Source organism: Bactrocera oleae, chromosome 3 (genome assembly GCF_042242935.1).
Source record: "Bactrocera oleae isolate idBacOlea1 chromosome 3, idBacOlea1, whole genome shotgun sequence".
NCBI lineage: Eukaryota > Metazoa > Arthropoda > Insecta > Diptera > Tephritidae > Bactrocera > Bactrocera oleae.
In genome coordinates, this window is record NC_091537.1 from 68,617,895 (window position 1) to 68,631,332 (window position 13,438).

Consider the following 13,438-nt stretch of genomic DNA (forward strand, 5'->3'; position numbering starts at 1 on the left):
TTACAAAATTTCTTGCTCTTAATTCGGCATTGTGCACTACACTTTTATCTTATCTTAATTTGCCTTACATAACAAAAAAACCTTATTAACCGTAAACATTTAAAGTTGAATATTTTATGCATAGAATTTTTAATCAGCTACTCAAGCCTTAAAATGAATCAAAAGTTTCAAAGCCAAAGGCACACCATAACATACATTACCCAAAAAATCAGAAGATAAAACAAAAAACTCGGCAAAAATTAACCAGAACTAATGTAAATAAGCCAAACACAAGGCTAATAACCGCACAGCGGCAAAGTTAAACAAATACATATGTACCAAAACACACATATGTATATAGATACCTCTCTATGCATCGCCGCGTTGTTTTACGCCCCCACAAATTGTTGACAGTGCTCCCTCGCGTCCGTTTAACCGCAAATTTCTGACCAAATGACCGACTTTGCCAATGAGCAGGTCAACAAAAAAAAAACCGTAACAAAAGCGAAAAACGACCGAGCGCGGCTGGGATGTTAGCGCAGCTGAAAAAGTTGGCAACGCCAAGTAAATGTACGAGTTGCCAGCGTGCGAGGGAGTCAAGGACATTGTTTCGTGGATGTAAGTGACTTTTGCATGGCTTCCGGCCAATGTCAATGTCGTAAAAATTCTCGAACGGAATGAGCTACAAATGAATGGATGCTTGCAAATCTTGCCTTTGTGTGTAAACATTGCAGGCGCGCAAGCAGGTGGATAGTGCTCATATTCAGTGCGGTTAGAAGACAACTTAAAGATGTAACAAAGTTGGAAAGACGGAAAATAGCAGCAAAAATGCGAACATATAATTTTACTGCGACTTTTGCCTTTGAGATATAATAATAGAAAATGTAAATGAGTTATTAATTAATTTGGCAAAAGATACATTGTTTTTAGTTCTTGACTACTATAGCTTTTGTTAGAGAAAGCTAAAAAAACTTACATTTTCATCGGAAAACTTAAGTAAATTGCTTATTTAATAGAATTTTACAATATAAAGACTAGAAAATGAAATCCATTAATTTTGTATTAAATTGAAAGTTTTATTCAGCATAGTTAATATAATCCGATTTAAGTCAAATATGCACCGTATTTTCGATAACTTGATGCCATTTTGAAAAAAATTTCATAATGTTCTACTCTTATAGAAACTCTCGTCCCTATTGGTAAACATCTGAGGAAGTCGATTTTCAAAAGCTTTTGATCATCTCAATATATATTTTCTCTTTCACTATCGCTTTTCGAGCTTAAGATTTAAACTCCTGGGCTCTGACTAATTCAGCCAACAATGTGAACTACGGGTGCCTGAAATTGAAAACATTAGCTGATTTGTGATAGGTTAGGATGCTTCGTCGATGCATAAAGGCATAAAAACTAATTTTTGACAACACACGGGATATATTTTTAATTGCTTAAGAAATAACTGCAGCTTCTGTCTTTTCCCTATTTTGTTTACATACTCGTATAAAGCTTGAATACTGTTCTTAAAAATTTTTATTATATTTTGAGGTTATCATTGATATGAACTCGGTTGGGCAACTTTACATATGTCATGGGCCAACGAATTAGTTATTGGAAATAAATAAAATATCTAGAAATATCGTTGTAGAAGTAAGTTGAACTACAATATCGTAATTTTTCTTCGAGTGCTCGACACTTTTAATATTTAAATTTATTTCCTGGTAAGCTCTACAAATATAGGGTCTAAAACACTTTAATTTGGTCAAAAAATTCAAAAATTAGGTTAGTTCATTTTTGTTATGCAGATAATTTTATGCCATTTATCATTTCAACATAATATCGGTCAAATATCAGGATGGCTCCATTTCCAAAGCTCTATCTGTTTACGCGAATTATCGGTGCTGGTTGAAATTTCGGCTATAGTGCGCTGAATGTTGTCTTCAAACTCATCGAGCGTTTCTGGTTGATTGGCGTAAACCTTTGATTTAACATATCTCCAGAAAATAATTTAGAGGCGTGACTCTAACGCTTGAAACTCTTATCATTTTTTGGGTCTAAATTGACAGACATCGTTCGAGAGGAGCTAAAGGATGATTGTCATGCTTTTTCGTCATTGCTTCAAAATAAAATATATATATGTATATAATATTATATATGATAACGGCTAGCGTTTAAAGAAACTTCGATTTAATTACTGTAAATTAAAAATCTTAGCAGTTTTAACTTTAAATTATGCATTCAGGCACCGAAGAAGCCTTTTCTTTGACCTACCTACCAAATCAAATTATGTTGTTCTATCTAATGAAAGAGATTCACAGTATGTTGGGAGGACAATTAAGGCTTAGTTTCTATGGCTGATCTCCAAGATGGGAGGTTTGTACTTGTGTCCACAAAACGCCTTTCTCTTATTGAAAATCTACTTTGGCGTTTTATTTCGCTTTCCACCAGCTTACAAAAAGGAAATGTTCAGATGTTCCCATCACGAAATCTTCCAAGTAGCTTCTACATCCGTATAAGATTTTAAACTTTGCAGTGTAGACAGAAATAGGCCAATTATCGGTTAGAATCTCTTCAATTAGGAAAACATTAACCTTTCTGAGGGCGAAAAGCTAGTTCCTTTGTGATTTAATTTTAGCTAGAAGCATCTTGCGACTGCGACTCGTTTCAAATCTACCTATGTGGACACCGATAGAATAATAATTAGTTAGAACCCATTCTATTAGGGAAAGGCTAAGATTGCTGAGTGCGAAGAGAACACTAGTTCTCTTGTGATTTATTCAGCGGAGCTCCGACTCGTTCCAATTCTACCGACAGATGCTGAGGTGTCTTTGCGTGACAACTCATTAGCTTTATGGTTGCCTGCATTCCACTGTGCTCTGTTACCCAAACTAGGCTTATACAGAAGTAACCCGATTCCGTTGATAGTGAGGTTAGGAAGATACGTCCTCGCACGTACATTTAGTGAGGTCAAGGTTAGCATCGCCGTCCTACTATCAAATATTTAGTATCCTTTAGAAAAGCTGAGAGCTTCTATGGTCTTTTGGGAACACAAACGAACTTACCTCTCTCTCAGTAACTAAAAATTTTGGAAAGAATCATTACGCAGAACAATGGGATGATCCAAATTTTTTGAATTTCATTAGTAAAAACTAAATCTAATATAACATTTTTTGGCGCTTCGCTGGCTGTTTGAGAAAAGCGCCACCAAATGGTTGTTAAATAAAATTACTTGTGTGGCGCATATGTGAACTAACGCTTGGTTAAACCAGAAATGCGGCAAACCAAAATTATATAGGCGCCTATACCTAAATGACGAACACACATATGTATGTATAGATATCTAAGTGGTTGTGTACTGCCTACAAAGCAACAGGCAATAGCGGCGCATTGGCCAGTATGACTGCCCGCTGTCCACTACACAACGAGGCAATGCAATTAGTCTGGCAAACTGCCTATTTAACCGCACAATACCACACAAACACGTGTACATATTTACACCTACATGCGTTTACACATACACATGCATAGATATCTTAGCACATGTGTCAGTAATGTGGCAAAAAAAAGCGTTATGTTTGTATGTGTGCGCTGCCATGAACTGAGATTTTAATTAAACCGCAAATCGACTGTCAACACTACGGCAAATGGCATCGCCTGTTTCTCGCCTACTCAACACTACTCTGCTGCTGCTCTTCTTCTTCTTTATTGCTTTATTTAAGCAAACATATGACGAAAGAGTTGGCCAAATGTGGCTGTGCTTCGAAACTTGTGTACATATAAATGGTACTTATGCTATTGTTGTCTGGTGTATTCTTATTGCACTTGTTGGTAAATATTTATATAATTTTTGGTTATTATGTTGAAAATTGCTATGACAAACGCCATTTTGTTGTGCCCACCTTTCAATGGTAGTTAGTTAAGACTCTTTCTACATCAATACTCTTGATTATCTAAGTAGGCCGTAAGGCCGTAGGTAGCCAATAAGTTGGCTCATAAAAGTTAATAACCAGACCAAATGCTACCAAATGGTGTATTTTCCTACCTACATAGGGTTGCCAATTAATCTGACGTCTGTTAGGTTAAACCTCAAGAATTCATTTCCTTTTTCCATTTGGTTAACAAAAATGTGTTTGCTGTGTCTTTATTAACAGTTGTTTACGGAATTGTTGGTGTACTTTTAACCTTTGCTATTTGTTTTAGTAGCCGCCAAGATAACTGTTGTGGCTGATGACCTCAATTATTGTATTTCAGATGGAAATCTTAAATATTTAATACCAGTTTATCTTTTGTTATAGACATTATAGCCATACCTGTAACCGAGTTTGTTTCTTCGTCCGCAATTTAAAGTCAAAAAGAAACTCAAACAAAGAAACAAGTAAGGAATAGCTGAGTTCGGGTTGAACCGAACATTTTATACTCTTGCAACGGGTAAGGATCAAAGCAAAGAAAATTACTTCTAAGTTGGGTAATGTGCCCCTGATCCATCAATTGTTGGACAAAAAATCTGCAAAAAATTGTTGCAGAGCACCGGGTCGCCCTGACAGTTTGGGCCGTAGAGGAATTGTCCGCGATCTAACCTCCTTTCTTGGTAAGTGACAGCAAATGAATAATTAGTAGAGGTTAAGGTTACTATTTCGTATTTCATAATGTGTATAAAGCCAAACCTTAATATGAAGGAAACTAATTGTCAATCCTCCTCTAATAAGTGAACGTAGAATCTACGACATAACTCCTGCTTGACCTATATTATATTTTAGAAGTTTTCGTTTTTCATTCACTATCAGGAAACTTGCTAAATTTTGACTAGAAACATGCTTTTGATTATCGACAAATAATTTTGTCAGTAATGGATTTGGATTGGTCACATGCCTAGTCTTATTATCGAATATGAGTAATTGTGGTACTGGTCTTGTAAATATTTTTTTCTGGAGTAAACTTACTTAGATCGAGCGAAGAATTTAACCGATGTTATCTGGCAGAAATTCAAAAAAATTTTCTTATCATTCTAGTGAAGTCTGAACAAAGATCAATTGATTGAAAAGTTTACTCAAATTGATTTAGAATTTTTCGAACCAAAACCTACAGTACAGTTTAAAGAGGTCATAATATAATATTTGATAAAAGGAACGTCTATTGATTTGATAATAATAAATACACAATTTCGCAATCCAGTAATTAATGAAACTAGTGCAGAACGGAACTATAAACTGAGCAGAAAACTGTGCAAAACCAAGTTTCCTGTTCTTTATCTATTTGTAAAGTCAGTTAAGCGAAATTTTCACATAGTTGAAGACATTCATGCGTATTGGAATAAGGACGAGGACAGTTTGATAACTTAGTGAGTCTTCTGAATTTCTCGCAAAGTTACTTTAAAAGCACAATATTGCTCTTGCTTTGTTTCTTCCTTTCGAACGTTGGTGAAAAGAACTTCACTTGAAGTGGTTATAACCACACCGATGTCTCTTTAGTAGATAATATATTTTTTCAACTAAATTTAGAATATTTGTTAGATATTTAAGAGGACATTATTTTCGAAAACAATGAAGGATTAGGCATATGGGTGCTAGACATAAGTTTCATCCCCAGTTGAAGCAGATATTGTTTATTTGAAGAAGTAGTTTTTCTACCTGCAAAAGTGATACTAGAAAACGATGTAATGTAGTTGCTTCCCCGAACGTGGGGGGACGTTCATCATAATTAACAAACGCTAAACCTATCAAATAGTGAGAAGACTCACTAAATGGGATAATAGAACTCCGAAGGAAGCTGCAATCGCCATAAATAAAAATGTCACCGAAAGAACTGTTCAGAGAGCTCTTCGAAGAATTGATTATGTGACCACTTTTAACAGAAGAAACATATTATATTAAATAAAAACATGAAAGCGCGTCTGAATTTTCGTAAGAAACATAAAAACTGGTCCGCGAAAGATTGGAAATGAAAATCTGGTTGGATGAAATGAAAATCAATCGTTTCCAATTGTATGGAAAAAAAATCCAACTGGCGTCGCCCACATGAAAACTTTCAACGACCTCATGTGCGACAGGGTGTAAAACATGGTGGAGGCGGTCTAATGGTATATGGGCGCTTCACTTGGTGGAACATTGGTCCGTTAGTCAAAATCTTTGGAATCGCTGTATAATATTTTCACCTGTCATAAGTTGGTCTAGCTCGTTGTGCCTCGTCATTATATTTGTAGACATAATATGTAGAATTCATAAATTGACACTCTAAAGGCACTCTAGAAGTTTTCAGGTACAGCGGCATTGATGTGGAATAGCGGATTTAATGAATTGTTTCAAAAAAGAGAGACTTTTCCGAGATAAATTTGAACTAAAATTATTTTAATCGCTGTATTTATATTAGTAGGTGGTGGAAAAACTCAGAGTGTATTTCTGCTATTAAAAACCCTCCTAAAATCTTAAAAAAAGACTAAAATGAAGACTTTATATGCTAAAGAAGGCAGCAAGGAAATAATTTTCGGGTTCAGTCTTTTTTCACCTATAAATTCATTGAGTGCCTCACAAAACTGATGAAACCCGTATGGAACCATATGGAAAAATTTTAGATGTAAAAAGTATTTCCTGATAGTAATCTATGACTCAATGCATTCGACTAATTTCAAATTGAATATAAGAATTTAGTTTGACTTAATTTGACTAGTTAGGTACTAGTAATGCTCTTCTGTCGAATATTGACTCGTATATTTGCCTTTATAAACGTATTTTTTGCACTTTTCTTCTTTTCCACTCCATTTACTCTCTGTATTATAACAACTGTGTCAAGTCAAGCCAAAGTGTGAAGTTTAAAAGGTTGCGTGCTGTGTCAATTGTTTTCGCACCTTTTTCCAAAAAAAAAACTAAAAACAAAAAAAAAAATTACAAAGAGTTTTCCAACTTAAAGTCAACAATGGCGGTAATGCGTCAAATAAAACAATTACAATCGCAACAACCTTGATGTCTGCACGTGGACACCTGATCGCTCATTCATTAAATGACATACATATGAACATTGTACATATACAGGAGCATGCTCAGCTCAGCGCTCCCTGTTAAGCATTGACATTCATACATACATACATATTTTTCGTATTTCACGTTGAACTCGCCTAACTTGTCTGTACCGCTGACGGCTACTACTGCTGATGACACTGACAGCTAGCAAACGCCAAGTGGCTTACTTATGAGTGGCTACAAGCACAAAGACCTGACACCGAAAATTCTGAAATAGTGAAAGCTAATGCTTTTTTGTTGTTGCTATTGTTGTTTTTGTTTAATGATATATTTGCTGGTAATTGCGTGAAATATATATTGCATTATGTAGTGGTAAGCATAATTAAATAATATCTGCAAATATAATTACAATTAGGTGTTTGAAACGGTGTAGATTTTAATTAATTATGTTGACTTGTGAAACATGTCAACGAAAAGAGACAAAGGAGAGAGGGTAATAATGAATTTGTTGGTAGTACCCACAGGGAGACAAAAGAGTGCAGATGATATAAAAAACAGATGTTTGGAATATTTATTAAAAGCTGGAGAACACTGAGTTGGGAAAAGTTTTGGCGAAATCTGATAATACCATTACTAGTATTGCTAACGCTTGGGAGTTTTGGATAAATATAATTTTCACATAAATATAGCAAAGATATTTGTATTTGAGGACCTGCTGGTTAAAACTGACCTTCTTTAGAAATATACGGAGTTTTGGTATATATGTGTGGCCGAGACTTAATCCGAATTATATGCTTGAACCATATACTTATCATTTTTTTATACCGAATTGGATACTGCGCTAATAAGCCAAATTAATACATTTTTGAAAGATAATAAAAGTCCATGGAAACTCAAATAATAATTAAGAGAATTCGAAGACTTTGCTATCAAAGCGTGGTGAACATCCGACGTTTAGACTTTCGAACTTAGAAACGGCCATCGCCTTTCTGATCGGAAATATTTTAAAACTGGAGCTTTTCGGTATATCGGTTGGACGACATGATCAAGCCAATTTATGGATTTAATTTATATAAACAATTTTTTATACCCTAAAAAGAGGATATTAAGTTTGCCATGAAGTCTGTAACACGCAGAAGGAAACGACGGAGACTCGATGGTGACCAGCTTAGCCGATTTATCCACGTTCGTCTGGCTGTATGTATATACGCGAACTTGTTCTTCAGTCTTTGAGATATAGATTTGAAATACGAACAAACTGATCGATCAAAATCATGTTATTGCATGGAAAACTTTTTTATTTGATACAAGTTATTTTCTTTAAAGCTAAAAACAAAATCACTGAATTTGATAGAACTAATGATCTAAGCTCATTAACCAAAAAAGTAAAACGTTTTCTTCGAATATGTATTCTAAATAGCTAACTTAAGGCATCGATTGCAAATTATAGAAAACAATTAAGATGTGTTGTTACAGAGATTATACTTGTACAATGTTTCTATGTCCAGAGCTGTAGAAGACGGTTAATTTTTAATGATTTTTAATTTTGATATGGGAATTTAATCTTTTATTAATATGAGACTTTAATTATGCAAGTATAGAAAGGACCTTTGTGAAAAACATAACTTCGCGTAACTTCGGGCTTTATTCAGCTTTACCAAAAATCTATATTTATATGCTTAAATCATACTTCTTTGGTTCGATAGAAGAATATGTCTGAACTTGATATTTATTGAGTTGGTGGTCAGATTGTACAAATTCTTAAAAATAAGGTGCATAGAAAGCGTTTTGAATAAAGGTTTTGTTATAAAATATAAAATTCATATGTGTTCGTTACTAATGCTATTTTTCATTAATTTCAGGTGAGTGACTGGAAATAACATTCAACATTGATTTGAAGTTTTGAGGTAATATAATATTATACAATGCAAATACAAGTGTTCAGAACAGAGTAATTGGGAATTTTTTTTTTTGATAATATTAAAGTTATGTGGACTTTCTACTCAATTGAAGATAAATATAGTTTTAATTAACAATTTTCGTTTTACAAAAATTGTTCCACCTGTAGCCAGAAATGCTTACCATATTTAAGGCATGTGGTTTTCAAGAAGAAGTAATTTAATGTCATGGCAAAGAATTTAGCTTTATTATTAAGATACATATGTGAACGCTGCGGTTGGTTCGAATAAATTTCAGCCGAGAGGCCCAATTTTCAACCACTTTTTTCAGTAATTAGGGTCGTATGTCAGAAATAACGCTTCGAATATTCTCTTCCAAGGCGTCAATCGTCTCGGGTTTATCTGCGAAGACAAAGGACTTCACGTAAACCCACAATGTGTGAGACAATGTGCTCACCAAAAGTCTCCTTCCAATACAAGCACGAAACGGTCATTAAACATGGCTCCATAGCCTTCCATTGACGTTAACATTATGGCCGGCTTAATTTTTGAAGAAATATGTACCAGTGATTCCCGCTGCCCTAGAGCTCACCAAATAGTGACTTTTTGCGGACATTACGGCGTCTCAATAGTGGCTTATTATGGATTATCATGATTCCGAACACGACTATTGTGTTGACTAACGTAGCCATTTAAAAGTGATCTTCATCGTTGAACAAACAATTTTCTTCTGAAAATCGGGATCAGTGGCCATCTCGTTTTGAGCCCATTCACCGAACATACGACAACGTTGTTACGGAGTAAGTATATTCATAATGAAATGGTAAACTAAACTCAGTATAAATCAAGTAATAGCTGTCAGAAAGACCAACTCCGAAAAAGTAATGCCTTATTAAAAACCATATGTCTAAAAACATCCTTTATAAACATAAAGCCATCTTAAGGTCATCAAGATGGATTCACGAATGCTTGTTGCTTATTTAACACACTAAATAAACTATAAAATTAATCTGAGCGTGAATACGTTTCACTGAAGTATTTCAAACACATCGACATCTATTAGGTAAATTATTTTTAAGCGGTAAAAAGTGATTTGTATATAACTACAAATAGGTTTAAAACATATTAAAATGAGAAAGTTATAGGTATAATGGAGCTCGAGGAAGGAAAAAATCATGACAATATCTTTACGACAATTGAATAACCGAGACAGCCATTGAGTTCATATAAACAACACCTTAAAAAAGTTCTTAACTTTTTGATTTATTTTTGGTATAATTTAAATTATAAGTTTTTGGAAAAGTTCGATTTCGGGGACGTTATATTTCGTCGCCAGATTACTCGTTGTTTTTATCAGTCAACTTTACCTAAAAATCTTACACAAATATCTATAATTTTAAAATTATTTTCTATTATAGTGCAACTCAAAACCCCTTTCACACACTAAAAAAAACGTAGTGTAGTTTGACTGCTGGCCCTCAGTGTTCCCACGGTAGTCGGGAAATAAGTACACACTTTTATCTATAATACTGTCGGCTTGGCAGCATTTTTCAAAACTATTTGGAGATGGTTTTCTAATGTTAATAAAATATTAACAGCTGTCGGTCTTCACAAAGCTTATAATAAATACCCAACAAATACACTCAGTTGGCTTCAAATTTGCGAAAATAATACAAATGTATCCTTAGTTCCTTATATATGTACAATATATGTTTGAAGATTTAAGCTGTCTCGAAATCCAATAATATTCAATAAACTATGAAAATACCGCTCAAATAATACTCACTGAGCATAGATATCCACGTAACTCCGCAAAAATCATGCCAGCTTGTATTGTGAAGAGTTAAAACAAATTTATTTTTCTTTTCGTGCGTTGGCAGAAAAATACCCAACGGATAGAGAAATTAAAAGATAAATATCCAGACCAGTAGTCATATGATATATTCATAATATAAGTATATTCAAATGTGTGTATGAAATAAATAAATATTCAAGCCTATGCTGCTTGTGCGTGTATTAAAAAATAATATTATAAGATAGACTTTGTATGTATATACATATGTACGAAAACGATTGGTTGACAACAATCCCAATCGGAAAGAAAAATAAAAAAACTCTGCCGTACTCACACATTTTAATGCTCACACACGCGCGCGCAAAAAAAAAATTTGCATGTGCCATGGCGTAAATACTGTTGCGGGTCACAAATATTTCTTTTCAATTTATTGCAAATGAACTCGACTGGTAATTGAAAACGTGCACTGTATGCAATTTTATCTTATGAAAATAAAGATCTGCAGTTGAGTTTTTTTAATTTTCGTTATCTAAATTTTTTTTTGTCTGGCAATCATACAGTTTACAGTGTAATACATTTTTCTTTTTGTGCCAAGAATTAGTGTACCAGCGCCTTTATCTCTTGTGTGCTTAGCGTGATTCTCTGGCTGTTGCTGAGCTACTGTTTGTTTGGTGTATACAAAAGGGTTTAAATGCAGAAAAATAGTATGTGTGTTTGCTTTCATATGCCAGCTATTTTTATTTATTCTACGGCGACTCAGTGACCCTCCAACAATTCATGTTGATAATTGTTAATTTTTCGAATATAACATACATACAGTTAAAATAATATCTCTTACATACATACATATTTGTTAAGAAGTAATTGCATACATAGATATATGTTTACTCGACCATTTATATATGATTTTTAAATATGCTATCAGGAACATAACTCGTCCTCGGGAAATAAATTATATACACATGTTGAGGCGAATTTTTCACAAGCAAAATCATTCGCTTTAGGCAGGAATATATAGTAATCACTAGGGGCCAGATCCGGACTATGAGGCTGATGCAAAAGAACCCTCCAACCACACTCCAGGAGCATCTGGCGAGCCACTATTGACGCGTGTGACCTGGCGCTATGCTGATAATGGAACACTATTACTCTTCTATTGGTAAAGCTGTCCGCTTCTGGCCGATTGCTTCCATCAGACGGTCCAATTGTTGATAATACCGGTCTTAATTAAGAGTTTGGCCGTAGTGGAGTAGCTCTTAGTGAATGATTCTCGGTCAATCCCACCACGCATATAGAAAAATATTCCGGTCCGTCAATCCTCACTTGACTACCACTAGTATCTGATCGCCAGTTTTTTGCGATTCACCACGACCATTTTCGCTTGAGGTTGTGGTAAGCGACCTACTTCATTCCCGGTAACCAAATCGAATTTGTTGCTATTAAGCAGATATTCGCAGATAGAAATTCGGCCAATGATAGAAATTCGGCCAAACTTCTGTAAATGGTTTGGTTGCGGTTGCTTAGCTGCTGAAACTGTAGGTTAGATTCGAGGATTTCCAGTATTTTTTCAATATTTTCGGCAATTGGCCTTTAAGAGCGTGGTGCATCTTCGAAATCAAAATTACCGTAAGAGAATCGGCGAAACAAAATTATAACACATGATTGGTTGTTATTGTACATTATCAGCATCCCGCCTTGCTTGCTTTCGCCTTTATCAAAGAAAAACGGTAAAACATGGCGTATTTCCTCTTTGGTGAAATACATTTTTCACACCTGCTTAAACAATACTGAGGTCAAACAATTACAAAACGGTCTGAAAAGTTTTCTTAGTACAAATTCATATCTTTCTAAGTATATAACGTAACCTGATCCCACTTATACAATGCGAGATACAGGTTTACAAAGCCATCTATTGGAAAAATACTGGCTTCATTTTTACTAGATCTTTTAGTACCAATGCGTATGCTTTTCCTAGAAGCTTGCTGAGGCCTCTGTTTTTTGGGATGTCATCGAAAAAATTGAAGTTTCAACATGTATTACCTTGACACTAAATGACTTATGATCTTCTTTTGGTTGATATACGCTCAGCGTTTTTTCATTGCCTTCGACTAAGCTACCGCGCTTTTCAAATATACTTTTAATTTTAGTTGAAAACTGGTTGCTTTTCTTTGGCCGATATCAAACTTTTAGCTATTAGTTTCTTCCATTGAGATTTGGAACTCGCACAAAATAAGGTCAACTTTGAAATCTTGTTTGGAATACATAAAAGTCTAGCGATTCTTAAAAATATACAATAGATAACAACAACGATACCACAATTACCTATCTAAACAAATTAATAATTTATTAGCTACCAGTTATTTTTACTTTCTTAAAAAATTAAAAAAAGAAAAGAATTAACATTCACTATTTTTGTTTTAATATTTGAAAGTACGCTGAAATTAAAAAAACACGATTATATTTTTTAGCTAAATGTTGACCCTAATAAAAAATTAGCTTTCATTGTTTTGTTGAATCCCTTTTGTTTTTAATGACGGCCCTAAGACTTGTTGGCATAGAGTCCTATATATTTTGGATTGTTTTAACGGTTATGTAGCACATTTTTCAAAATTAAGTGAAGCTTTCGCTTCTCGCTTTTCGCATTCGCTATTTACATCTTCTTTAAAATCATGTAGCCGATTTGAAATGCTTAGGCGCTTCAGGAAACGATCCTCCTGGTAGATATTCTTCTTCTTTTTTCCAGTACCAGAGTTTCGCTTAAGAGCCCCGGTTTCTTCAAATTTCTTTAAAAAATATCCGGTAGAAGATTTACTAAAATC

At 34.4% G+C, this 13,438-nt stretch overlaps 1 protein-coding gene across 4 annotated transcripts in view; it reads left to right on the top strand.

Moving 5' to 3' along the window:
• sNPF (short neuropeptide F precursor) overlaps positions 1-13,438 on the top strand; it is a 164,802-nt gene that overhangs the window by 28,687 nt on the left and 122,677 nt on the right. Inside the window, exon 1 of one of the 4 annotated variants that reach the window (XM_070106793.1) lies at positions 4,542-4,561. The exons of the other annotated variants lie outside the window; for them this stretch is intronic. The gene's annotated coding sequence lies outside the window, so the exon portion shown is untranslated. Of the gene's footprint in view, positions 1-4,541; positions 4,562-13,438 lie in introns of those variants that run through there. 4 annotated transcript variants of the gene reach the window in all.